We start from the raw sequence: 11815 nt of genomic DNA, 5'->3' as shown, positions 1-11815 counted from the left end.
GCAGGATTCCCAGAGGCAAATGCTATCAGTGGCTTCCAGGAGGATCTGGGTGGGTGGGTCAAGCCTTAGACAGACTGGCCATGGTGGAGGGACAGCCATACCCAGGGGCTGCCCAGTGCTTGGGCAAAATGCTGAATCCCTTCCACATAATTCCACTCACTTCATGCTTATCTATGGTCATTTAATGACATTCTAAGAGAGTGTCTCCTTCCCAGGGACCTTGCTATCAAGAAAGGTGGAGCATATATGCTTTTATTACTAAGAAGAGCTATCAACCCTTGTAATCCATTGTACCTAGAGTGTGTACAGGGTCTCATGGCTTTTCCATTCATCTCTCTCTGAGATGCTGTCCCTAAGCATCCAGGGAGAGAGTTCACCTCTGGCCTCAAAGGTCAACAACTACACCTGGGAGCATAAGAGCCTGAATGAGAGGTCCACCTTGGGTAGTACTTGGGCCCAAGATGATGCCCATTTGTGCCTTCAAAATTGGAGCAGTTCTCTTAACTCAGCAGCTAATTTTTTCTCCACTTGCACGGTACTCACTGGCCCACGGGGACCACTTCAGTTTCAACATGACTTGTAATATTGTTTGCTTAACCTGCTGAGTTGGCAACAAAATTTTGGGCTACTCAAGAGTAGTGTGATCTGAGAGCAAGTGAGAAAAACGAGTTTTAGCAAATTTAGAAATATCCGGTTTCTCTTCAATATACTCTCCATCCACAGGAGGGCCAAGGGCCAAGTCGTTTTCTGAGGGATATGAGGCATCATGTTTCTATTTCTGTTACATTACAGCAGTTGTTAGGCAACAGGGAGAGTTCCTCCAGACACACCCGGGGCAGCGGCAGCGGGGCAGTGCTAGCAACCGCAAAACATGCTCAGCAGGAAGATTACTCTTTTACTCCATATTTCCTTATTTACTGAGATAGAAACAAAAATAACATTTTAATTTGCATTTCTTTGAATACTAGGTAAGATTGTTCATTTTTCAAGGCATTTGTTTTAAATTATTTGTATATTTTTCTGATTCTAAAAGAAAGATACTCATTATAGAAAACATGAAAAATACACTTTTTAAAATTAAAAATGTTTTAATTACACGATATTCAACCTCCCAGAGACAACTGTGGTTTAACACTGAAGTTATTTTCTGCCATGAGCATACTTTTTTAAAAAAAATACATAAGAGTAGACATTTCTCAAAAGAAGACATATGAATGGCCAACAGGTAAGTGGAAAAATGTTCAACATTTCTAATTATTAGGAAAATGCAAGTTAAAATCACAATGAGATACATCTCAGATTTGCCAGAATGGCTTTTATCAAAAAGACAAAGAGAATAAATGTCAGCAAGAACATGGCAAAAAGGGAATCATTGTGCACTATTGGTAGAAATATGAATTAGTACAACCATTATGGACAACATTTTAGAGGTGTCTCCAAAACTAAAAATAGAATTACTATATGATCCAGCAATACCACTTCTAAGTATTTACCCAAAAGATGTGAAATCAGTTTGTTAAAGAGATGCCTGCACCCCCATATTCATTGCAGCACTATTCATAATAGCCAAGTTATAGAATCAACCTAAGTGTCCATCAACAGAGGAGTGAATAAGGGAAATGTGGCATATATACACAACAGAATACTATTCAGCATTTAAGAAGAAGAAAACTCTGTTATCTGCGACAACATTGATGGAATTGGAGAACATGATGCTAAGTGAAATAAGACAGGCACAGAAAGACAAATACTGCATATTCTCACATGTATGTGGAATCTAAAACAATCAAACTTGTAGAAGCAGAGAGTAGAATGGTGGTTACAGATGCTAGGGGGTGGGGAGAAAGGAGAGAGCTGATGGTTAGAGGGAATAAAATTTCAGTTAGATAGGAGGAATATGTTGCTTTTTTCTTTTTCGGAGTTTTATTACACAGTATGGTGAATCTAGTTAATAATAGAGTAATTCACATTTCAAAATTGCTAAGAGTAAATTTCAAATGGTCTCACCACAAAATATGTTAATTATTTGAGATGATGAGTATGTTAACTAGCTTGATTTAATTATTTCACATTGTATTCATAAATCATAGTAGTGCTTTCTACCCCATAGTTCTATATAATTGTAAATTGTCCATTTACAATTTAAAAAACTGAACAAAACCTAAAAGCACTTGAATTTCATCAATAAGAAAATGGTTCAATAAATTTCAATTCAGCCATACAATAAAATATTGTATAATTTAAAAGAATGACATAAAAAAGGATAAGTTCGTGTCCTTTGTAGGGACACGGATGCAGCTGGAAACCATCATTCTCAGCAAACTATCGCAAGAACAGAAAAGCAAACACCGCATGTTCTCACTCATAGGTGGGAACTGAACAATGAGATCACTTGGACACAGGAAGGGGAACATCACACACTGGGTCCTATTGTTGGGAGCGGGGAGGGGGTAGGGATAGCATTAGGAGATATACCTAATGTAAATGACGAGTTAATAGGTGCAGCACACCAACATGGCACATGTATACATATGTAACAAACCTGCACGTTGTGCACATGTACCCTAGAACTTAAAGTATAATTAAAAAAAAATTTTAAAGAATGAGTCAATTCTATAAATATGATCCTAAAAGGATGTCCATAATATAGCTTTAAGTCAAAAAGACAAATTTCAGAGCTAAACAGATTTTTATTTTTAAATATAAACATATATATGTGTTTATATATATAAAAAAATTTTATTTTTAAAAACTTTGAGATCAGAACATATATACAGTTTTATATCTTCTTTTTTCAATTAGCATTATAGTATGATCATTTTCTCATCTATCATAATCAAACATGATTTTGAACGATTGCATAGGACTCAATAATAGACTTTGTCCATCCAAGCCCTACTGACAGGCATGGGTGCTACTCCCATGTTTTTCACTACAAGGAATGACACTATGATGAACATAAATCTTTGCACAGATCTTTGATTGTATGAAAGGAATTAGTAGACTAATAGATTTCAGCATTTATAAATCTCTTGCTAGCTACTGGAAATTTACTTTTCAGAGAGATGACAATGTGTTGCTTGCTCTCTAAGACTCCCAATCCCTGACCTTAGTACCACCTACCTTCCTAGTCTTTGAGGTCAGGATATTGTGGGCTTTTGTTATTGGGTAACAAACCAGCTACTGACTTTAACAGGCAGAAAGAAAAGACTTCTGTTCTTAAAAGATGGTAAGGCTGCCCTTTAGCAGAGAGAAAAGAAGAGGGATGAGGGGATTTTTAAAAAGCGACCAATAACATCACAAAACAGTTATTTTAAGGGAACAGAGACCACTTAGCACCTGGGCTAAGGGGACACAGGAGAGGCCATCAGAGCCATACAGCATCAGGCAAGAGCGGGAGGTGGAGAGACTTGTTCTGGGAATAGAGGGGTTTCCTAGCAGGAGAAGAAGAAATAGAGGTGAGCAGAGCAACCCTAAAGCTGTTGTGCAGTTTGAGTGTTTAAACCATCCGCTTCTATACAAAACATAAACAACCTGCAAAAGGCAACAGAGAATTGATTCAAGATTTAGCACAGTTGATTCGACTTTCAATGTATCTACTGTCACTTTGGATACACTTGTACATAGCCATCTCAGCATAATGTGGAGCTCACACCTGTAAAATAAAAGAAAGAACGAAATCGAACATTAGCAACTTTATTTAAATATTTCATAAGTTATCTCTGGGTTGCATTTCACAAATTATCTACACTTTATATGGAAGTAAAATTTATTAAAAGTTCAAACCATAGTGACTTTATGGATACTGTATACCTTGGGCTTTACTGGCAGCAGTGATGCTCCAATCAGCCAGGGAAGTCCATGAGTTCCAGCTGTAAGAACTCCTTGGCATATCCAGGTACTCTTGCTTTGGGGAAGAGGATGCCCAGCTGCCAGACTGGGAAGCCTAATAGCAAAAGGCTCATTTACACTTCCAGAACTACTATATGTGTTTCCCTTTGAAAGCACATTATTTCACTGAGGAAATAGAACCAGAAAAGAACTTCCACAGCCTTCCCCAACCACATCTTCCCATCTCCCTGCAGCTGTGCCAGTGCACTCTGCTGCCCCTCCTCGTATCGTGGAAGAATCGTCCCTGTGCTTATCTAAAGCCAAACCTGCCACCTGAACGATACATCCCAGCCCCTTCTACCTTCCGCTCCTGCATTTATCCCCTCTCTCTTGCATTATCTGTCTCTCCCCTCTGCTGGATAATTCTCACTTGGTATGCAAGCAGGCCAGAATACTTCTCATTTTTAGGAGCCTCCTCTTGATGCCGCATCTCCCCCAGCTCCTGTCCAGGCAGAGGCACTCAAAAGAGTTCTCTCCAGACAGGTCCCTGTCTCCCATTCTCGAATTTTCTTCTCACCCCTCCCCCAGACACACTTTTGTCGAAGTCACCAGTGTTCTCTATGTTGCTAAATCCGCTGGTCCACAATCAGGCCTCCCCTTACTTGACCCATTAGCAGAATTAGGCAAAGGTGATTGCTCCTTCTTTCTTGAAGCACCTTTTCCTTTCAGCTTTGGAGATGCCACTCTGTGTTCTCTAACCACCTCACTGAGTGCTCCTCTGCAGTCTCCTTCCCTAGTTCCTTCTTGCCTCCCTAACCTCTATGCATCAAGGGCTTCAGGCTCAGTCTCCAGACTTATCCGCTCTTCTTCCCTTCCAGTCTCCCTCTTCTTCTCCCCTCCCTTCTCTTCTGTCCTCTCTCAGCCAGTCTCTCCACACTGACAAGGTCCAAGCCTTTTCTCCAGTCCAGACTTCTCTGAGGTCCAGATGTGTATATTCCATTCCCTAACAACTTCCCTTGGATATAGAATCAGCATCTCCTGGCACTCAAGGCAAAACCCGCTCCCCTGCAGTCTGTGCTGTCTGAGTAAATGACAACTTTATTCTTCCAGTTGCTCTGGTCAAAAACCTCGGAGTCATCCTAGATGCTCCACTCTCCCTGGCACTCCATGTAGGGCAAAACCCACGGTGGTTTCTTTTTTAAAATAGCTCTACCATGTAGAATGCAGATTCCTCCCCGATTCTCACCAGGTTGTTTCAGTCTTAGTCTGCGGCATTATTGAGCATTTTCATCTTTTCCTGTGTATTAATTAGCATTTCGAGAAAATATTGGAAAGGGCTGCCCAGAAGCTGTTACCAGATGCCATTTAAACCTGAAAGTCAAGAAAATGACTTTTATTTACAACATATTTATCATGGTCGTTCATGTAAACTGATCAGAGGCAGCAGAGACGACACTGCATTAATTCATCAGTACTCCAAGTGCAGGCAGATAGATATAGGCTGGAGAAAATAATAAGCAATTAATGCCCATGCCAACTGCTTGCAGTACTGACCACACTCCATTTGGCTACTTCATAAGGGCATCCAGGTATTTTTACCTGTGGTGGCGCGAACCGCTAAGACAGTACCAAAACCTTATACCAGGTTGAAAAAAAAATGCTTTTTTTTTAACGCTCGGTCTAGGGATGGTGTAATTGCAGCAATTAAGAGTTGAGAGTATCTCTGCAATCTCCTGTACATTTACTGGCAAAAAAGAATTGAAAACACCATGTGTAAATCCTAACTACACTGCCAGAGCAACATTGAGAGAAGTAAGGAGCCCAGGTTTTCAACCTTTAGCCTGGTCACTTTTGGCCGCTCCCAGGCTAAGGGAACCCCTGCCCCAGACTACTCTCTTCTTCCTACTATTACAGGTGCCATCTGTGGAGTCCAGACTCCCCGACTGCACCGCCTTCAGTGAGACCAACAGGGCCCCGAGGCCATGTTGCTACTTCACCAGGATCTGCCCTGGCCCCTGCTCAGACCCTGTCTCTGAAGCTGATGAGCCTGAACTTGAAGATTAGACGTCCACGCTCCGAGAGTGTTGCTCTTTGGAAATTACTTAACTGTCTTGTTACTCAGAAAAACGGGGTGGCAAGGCCTATATTCAGGCTTGAGGAGAAAATGAGAGAGTGCAGTGAAAGCATCTAGCGCAGTGTATCGCCCACAGCAGAGGCTTTGAATAGGCCCACTTCCCTTTTCTTCTGTTTTTTGCCCCAAAGGACACAGCCAGCTTCCCCAAAGTTAAGGGGCCCTCCCCGAGGCCCTACTGCTCCCTCTACTAGAGTCAACTGGACCAGCTTGTTTACATTCTTTCCTGATACACCACAATGTCAGCTTTGCTCTTGGTGATTTTACAGGAAGCTTTTCTTGCCCCATTTTTAACCCTTCTATAGCCTGCAACCCAATATCCCTGGCCTGTCTTTTACCTTGAGGTGAGCTCATGCTCCTCCAGCCTTTGTCTCCCATCTTTTGTGCATGAAACAGCATGGTGGCCTTAACTCTAGTGTCTAGAAGCCCATGGACTCCTCACTTCTCTTCCCTCTTTAGGAGTAGAATGAGATGAAGATTTGTAGCCTGAGACCTCATGCACACAGGTATCCCCAGGTATGCAGCCTAAGCTGCATATGCAGATTTAAACCTGTCTTGGGGCTGAAGTAGGACCTAAAGTTACATGTACTTTTTCATAAACACAGTTTTGCACAGGAGCAGAATATGAAGGATGCAGAGATGAGGAGGCAAGAGGTGTCATTCTGCTCTGTGATGAACCTGAGTGGTCCCTTCGAAATACATGACTCTGGCTTTAGTGGCATGTGCTGGTGCTGCTGCTATTCAGATGGCACAAAATATTACTAAAGTACTAAAGGCTTGTTGGGGTGAAATTAATGCAGCAAGAAAAATAGTGATTAAGTTTTCACTGGTAAAATCTTGACATTTGGCTGAATAGGAGATAACCTGAAATTGTAGGAGTAGCTATAGTTAGTAGTGCACTGATATTTGTGGACTATATTTAAACATGTATAAAAAAGGATGCACTTCTTTGGTATTTATGACTCATCTTTATAGGATGAATCATTTGCATGAATTAAATTTATCTCTTAAATCTAAAACCACAATTTGCTATTTTTTTCCTAATAATAGTTTCTTAGACCATTTGTGCTGCTATAACAGAATACCATAGACTGAAATATTTTAAAAGAGCAAAAATTCATTTCTCACAGTTCTGGAGGCTGAGAGGTCCAAGATCAAGGCACGAACGTTTGGTCTGATGAGGGCCTTCTTACCATGTCCTCACATGGCAGACGACAGAAAGACAAGCCACCAAGCTAGCCAAACGCTGCATGAAGCCTCATAAGAGACTTAATCCCATTTACAAGGGAGAAGCCCTCATGGCGTAATTACCTCTTAAAGAACCCCACATCTTAATACCATCACATTGATAAGACCTGGATTTTAGAGTGGACACATTCAAACCATAGCAAATGGTAAAGAAAACAGGCCTAAGGTGCCTGGGTGCCAGGTGACAGTGTTATGGTGCTGCAACCACTTTGGGCTGCCCACTCAGGACTTCCCAGCACAAGAGCCACAAAGCCTCCCACTTGTTCATACCACCTTCTGTTGAGTTTTCTGCTCCTTGCAGCCCCCTGCAATAAGCTGGTAACTACCCTTCCCTGAATCCCCTGCTTGCCACTCAGGTGTTCACCAGACATCCACCTTCCCACCTATACCGCAGCCATTGAGCCACATAGGTGGTCCCCTGTTCCTGTCTGCCTTGGCCCTCAGGTCCAGCTACTGTGCCACTTTCCCATGCCACACTGCAGGCCAGAGTCACTCTGCTGCACCCATGCCACACCACATCATGGGCCTCTCCAAAACGTTGGTTATGGCCATCTGCCTAGACCTATTCTCTCCCTAGGGTCTGCTCCTTCCCAGGACTCTGCCTAGGGAGCAGGGCACAGGTCCTGTTGCCACTGGATCTTACACATGATCATGGGTGCTGCAGCGACTGCAGGGCTTTGCCCAAGAGGCAGAGAAGGGCTTGTTCTCTGTGACTCACCTGAGTCTATACATTCGTAGCTGCCCCGCCCACCCCCTGCCTCCTCCTGCCCAGGAAATCTGTTTACAGTTTAGAAAGAGAGGAAAGGGGAAAGCCTCCTCTTTACCATTGCCTAAGGAATTTAGATCTTTAAAAGGTAGAACCAGAAAAAAATAGGTTAAAATTATCCGTGAATTGTCCTGCTCTACAGGGCATGGTAAAGACTAGGTGTCAGATAAATGTGAACGAATTTGGAAAGAAGGGATAAAAGGGAGGGCCAGTGTGCCACAGGGCGTGGCAGAGCCTCTGAACATTGGAAGTCAAAGAGGAAGGTTTCAGGTGGAAGAATTAGATGATGCAGGTGCTGTGGTTGGAGCCTTAGAGACCAGGCAAGACTGGAAGAATCCCACAGATACGCTGTGCTAACTGGGGACAGGGCATGAAAGAAGAAATCACAGAGGCACAGGAAGCAGCAGGCAAAAGTAGCCCCCAAGTCCTCTTCATCCTCCACTTCACACAGTCAGCCCTCACAGTCAACCCCTCCCTGTTGTCCTTCAGCCAGACCCTCTGTCAATAGCCTCTCCCTGCCCTCACTCTGTACACTACTATCACCACTAACTCCACCGCCAGCACCAAGGCCGGTCTCCCCAACACTGCCAGCACACCTGGGTCTCCTGCCCCGGTTTCTCACCATGCATCCTCCTAGCCATTCCTCCCCAGGCCTTCCATGCCCAAGGCCACAGCATGAGAGGAATGGGATCACCTTTGCTGGAGCTCCTTTCTATCTTGTCACCTCCTTAAAAGACTGTCAGCACTGGCTGGGGGTCTTCATCCCTCCATCGCCATTGTGCTGGGGGCTGGCCAGCAGTCTATGGGCCTGGCTAGAAGAGTCCCTAGGTCTGTGTGCATGCACACACACACACACATGCACACGCACATGTGCACACCTTCCTAGAAGCAAGAGAAGGGCCAGGTTTCATGGAGGGTGTGGCAGTTGGGCTTAACGATGTGGAAATGTTGAGAATAAGAAGGAAGCCCTGTGAGAACCCAGGAAGCTTTTGGGAGAAGCCACAAGTCACTGGGTGGGTGAGACCAGGCTAAGAAGGTTGGTGACTGCTTGAAAGAGCAGTGATCCCGGAGACTTGGAAAGGTCCTACTGACATGTGGGCAAAGCCCCCAGCTCTCAGACAGACCCTTCCCCAAACAGCCCTCACAGCCAGACAAGTCGAATGCCCTCCTGGCCCATGGCCACCCACAGGACCATTTGTGAGGGGAGCCTGATGTCCGCAGAGATGCCCCCTCTCTCCGGTCTCCTTATCTCTCCTCATCAAAGAGCATCACTGTCCCCACCTCCATTCATCACTTTGTGTCCTAACTAACTCTGTGACTTCCCTCTCTTTCAGGTTTTTCCTCCTCTGCTATAAGGAAGAGCAGGGCTGTTACACACGGAGGCAGACCCAGGCTTCCATCTCTGTCCAACACTTCCCAGCTGTGCAGTGTTTCATCTGAGCCCTCCTGAATCCAGGCAGCTGTCCCCTGGTTAGCAGAATGTAGTCTTCTTGGGGGTAACTGGCATGTAGCTAAGGAAGCCACTTCTGTGCAAAGGTATCTGGGATCAGCGATGTGAAAAGTGTGGAGAAAAAGAAGCAGCAGGTATCTGGCCCCAAACCTGCCCCAGAACTTTTCAGACCCTCTGAGAACTCCCTGGAACTGAGTGAAAGCCAACAAGGCTATGGCAGTTTTGGAGTCTCAGGAACTCTGTAGTCACTGGAGTGTACCACAGGCAGTTCTGCTGGGAGCCAGGAGGAGATGTGATAGCAGACGGGAGATGCCTGATGCCTGGTAGATGTGTAGGATGCCACTGGAGGGCCTGGACTTGTCCCTTGAACACCTGTGAGCTGCCCACTCACTCCAGAAAGGTGTGAGGAGATGCTGTCCTTACTCGGAAGACTGGAGACTCAAGATGATGGAGGCTTCATGCTCATTGGGCCCCATCAGTATCCTGGGGCATTTGAGCCACAATAGCCTAGGGACAGGGCATTTATTTCTGAGCTTGTCTCAGCTTCTCCATGTGAAAAATGGTAGTAAGAGCAGCATGAGGCTTAAGCAGGTGGGTTCAACTCCCAGCTCCACTATATATGTACTGACTACAAAACTTGAGGCAATTCATTTAATGTCTCTGTGCCTTGATTTCCCCTTCTGTAAAATAAACATAACAATGGTGCCCAGTGTTGAGTTGTCTGCTGTTTTGGCTTCTCCAAGAAGCAGATGCTAAGATGGGAAGGAATTGGACGTATGAGAGGTGTTAGGGAGAACACCTGTAAGGAAAAAAGGGAGGCTGTGAGAGGCCAAGAAGCCTTCAGACCACGACACAGGTCTGCCCCCTGTGTTGAAGAGATGGAAGGAAAGTTTGGCAAGGCCACTGGGATGTCATGGCGCCCAGGTGATGTCTCCCGGGATTGGATCTGCCATACTGAGTTCCTCGATGGGGAGCAACTGCAGAGCACAGTGGTCAAGTTCTCTTCCGACCGTCAGAGCTCTGAGGGCACTTTCTTATGTCTGCCACTGGGCTGTCACAAAATTTAAGGATTTGCCTAATTCTGATAGAAGTGCTGAGAATAGAGCTAGTCTTATCTGTGTTGAGCCCCCATCATGTTCCTCCCAACATCCAGCCTGCTGGAACCATCTGTCTGCCCTCCACTCTCCCCTGCTCCTCCCTCCTTCAATAAGCCTCCTGGTTTTATTCTTTTACCTTCGTCTTCTTCCTGTTTTCTCTCTTTTTAGGTCTCCTCTCAGATCTGCCCTCCAGCCGCAGTCCCCTTCCAGGAAGGGGAAAGGCCACAGAGGGGTAGGTAGGGGGAGAAATGGCACTGGGCAGGGGGTGTGGGAGATGGGTGGTGTGGGGCACGGTGTGCAGCCCTAAACGTGAGTGAGGGAAGGCCCAAGACCGATGCCTTCTTATGCCTGTGCCTCCCCACACTGAACCTTCAGGAAGTGTGGGCCAAGCAGGAGTCTTCCTCAGAATCACAGCCACACCCCCTACTTAGAGGACCTGTGTCTGAGCCTCCACCCTGGCTTACTTCCCACGGGAGGCTAGGAAACCCTTGCTAATCAGCATCCAGCTTTCACCTGTCTGCTCCTAAAGAGAGAAGAGAGCTAAGAAGAGAGCTAAGAAGAGAGCTGAGAAGAGAGCAGCACTGGGAGCTTCCAACATTCATTCCTCCTGCCTGGCACAACAAAGATCTATTTTAATTCCCTCTGTCGGCTAGTCACTAGCAGAGTGGAATGACATTAATCTCCCTTGTCAGGGGGAAGCTGAGGAAGCCAATACTTCTCCTTTGAGGTTTGAGTTGCAAAACTCTTCCTCAATCTCCAGCATTATAAATCCTGTTTTTACTTTCACAGCTATGTGCAAAATCCAAATAGCACCTTTCTAAAAATGAATAAAATAAGCTATGACTTGTCCTGAAATTAAGTTTCCAAGGCTCTAAGAGGAGAGAACTAAGAGGTGTTGTTCCAGTAGGGACACTGCTATCCTTGATGGGACACAAGAGGAGTCATGTACCCTGAAGAATGACCTGACTCCCTCCCTTCAATTTCTAATTCAAGGAACATGGCCCAGGGTGAGACAGTCTAGGAAATTATGCATACCCAAAAGGGTGGCATCGTCTGGGGAAATGTCAGCATCTCAGCACAAACTGACTCAAAGAAAGGAACTACCATCTGCGTGTGTCTGCTGAATACAGGCATTGTGCTGAAGTAACCTTAGCAAGGTGGTCTGCAGCCCTTTATGGCTTTTGGTGATAGGTACTTAACCACAGGGCAGTCCTGAAAGTCTGAGAAATTAGTCACAGCATCATTCGAGTCACACCATTGTGGTGGCTGTTACCTGAAGGAGGGAAACAAAG

General features: G+C 45.0%; 1 long non-coding RNA gene across 3 annotated transcripts in view; it reads right to left on the bottom strand.

Moving 5' to 3' along the window:
* Positions 1 to 2687: 2687 nt before the first annotated feature.
* LOC123571844 (uncharacterized) overlaps positions 2688 to 11815 on the bottom strand; it is a 41804-nt gene continuing 32676 nt past the window's right edge. For 2 of the 3 annotated variants that reach the window (XR_012430996.1, XR_012430997.1), the window contains 3 exons: positions 5078 to 5202; positions 3814 to 3946; positions 2688 to 3655 (listed from right to left, as the gene is read on the bottom strand). This is a non-coding gene — a long non-coding RNA (uncharacterized lncRNA). The remainder of the gene's footprint in view (positions 3656 to 3813; positions 3947 to 5077; positions 5203 to 11815) is intronic. The other variant, XR_006696127.2, reaches the window with a different exon arrangement.

The sequence above is a fragment of the Macaca fascicularis genome, chromosome 2 (genome assembly GCF_037993035.2).
Source record: "Macaca fascicularis isolate 582-1 chromosome 2, T2T-MFA8v1.1".
NCBI lineage: Eukaryota > Metazoa > Chordata > Mammalia > Primates > Cercopithecidae > Macaca > Macaca fascicularis.
Note: the sequence above shows the minus strand (reverse complement) of the source record. Positions and strands in the feature narration are given on the sequence as shown.